Raw genomic sequence first — 1,432 nt, forward strand, 5'->3', positions numbered from 1 at the left:
GGGTGTTCGATCGATGTTCTAACGTCAACATCTAATCTCTTCGTTTTACTTCATAAATTCATAATCATATTTTAAAAATGAGTATCGCTACAGAGCGAAAAATATCTAATTATAAGATTTATAGAGTAAAATAAGGAAATCGAATTTTGAGGTTCAAACATAGATCCAAAACCTTTAAGGCAAGATCGACTAAAAGATCAAATTTCAATTGTCGCTTTTACTTTAAATGTTACTTTCCAAGATAACTTATTATAAACAGTTAAACATAAAATACTATGTTGACTAATTCCTAAGTTCACAAAAAGAATATGTGACATAGAATTAATATAACATATGTGATATTATTTTTACGGAATACTATATAAAAACAGTTTTTTAAAATTAAGAACAGCAATTTTATATTTTAAGAAAAAAAAATAAAGTTATATTTGAGTAATTTTTGTACACAATAAAATTTTTTGTTATGTGTGGCACTATTTAGTTAACATGCGTTGTCTTCCATAATTAAACGATACATTATTTATTAGCTGCCATCTATCTTATACGAGAAGGGCGTTACTGGAGAGAATCATTATATAAAAATATACGATGATCACTTTAGAGATTCTGAAAGAAACTAAATTTTCTTACGTCATGCGACACAAAATTAATAAAGCAAAGTAGTATCGAGTGAGTTTGTTTTTTCAACATGGAAAATTAATTGCGGCAATGATAACATTAGTTGATTGATCTTATTTCTACACAATAATATTTTCAGATTTAGTATTTCATACAGACAATACAGATAGTTTTAACAAGTGTGAAGTTGGTTTTCAGTAATGTGCAGGGCAGTTTTCTTAATAAATTAATAAAATACTAGAATATTTCAGTAATGAAAAATTCGATCTTGAAATAGAGTTCAATCGGTCCACTGACTGTGGCTTTTTCAAATTTGGGTATATTCTCACGATAGTCAGCTCTGGTCGTTTAATCGCTGCTTCTGTTTTTTTATTTTAAATCTTCTGTCGTATTTCTGGCATTCTTAAGTTTTAAAACTTTCGCGCCAATGACAAGTACACGAGTAAGCCGCGGGACCGCATGCGCGGAAACATGCACGCTGACACTTGTTATTTTTTTTAGAAATTTATAAAAATTACAATAATTTCGTTATATTTAATTGTTGAGCGATAAAAGTGGACTACCAAATACCACCAAACGATTTTGGAGCGTTTGGTGGAAACAAAATTCAAAATAGTAAAATTTTGCGGTGCTGGTCATTTTTTTCAAAGTTCCATATATTTTTCAGTTTTGACCACCAAACGTGAAAAGTGGACTACCAAACACCACCAATCGACCACCAAACGATCCCCACAAGAAAATGTTAAAAATATTAAAAAGTGAGGTGCTAGCGTGAAGTTAGCACCCCAAATTTGAAAATTCGACAACTTTTTCA

General features: G+C 30.1%; 1 protein-coding gene across 2 annotated transcripts in view; it reads right to left on the reverse strand.

Annotated features, from left to right (window-relative positions):
• The window catches only part of LOC117173370 (protein NipSnap), a 31,361-nt gene that overhangs the window by 20,641 nt on the left and 9,288 nt on the right, over positions 1 to 1,432 (reverse strand). The window lies entirely within an intron of this gene.

This window comes from Belonocnema kinseyi, chromosome 5 (assembly GCF_010883055.1).
Source record: "Belonocnema kinseyi isolate 2016_QV_RU_SX_M_011 chromosome 5, B_treatae_v1, whole genome shotgun sequence".
NCBI lineage: Eukaryota > Metazoa > Arthropoda > Insecta > Hymenoptera > Cynipidae > Belonocnema > Belonocnema kinseyi.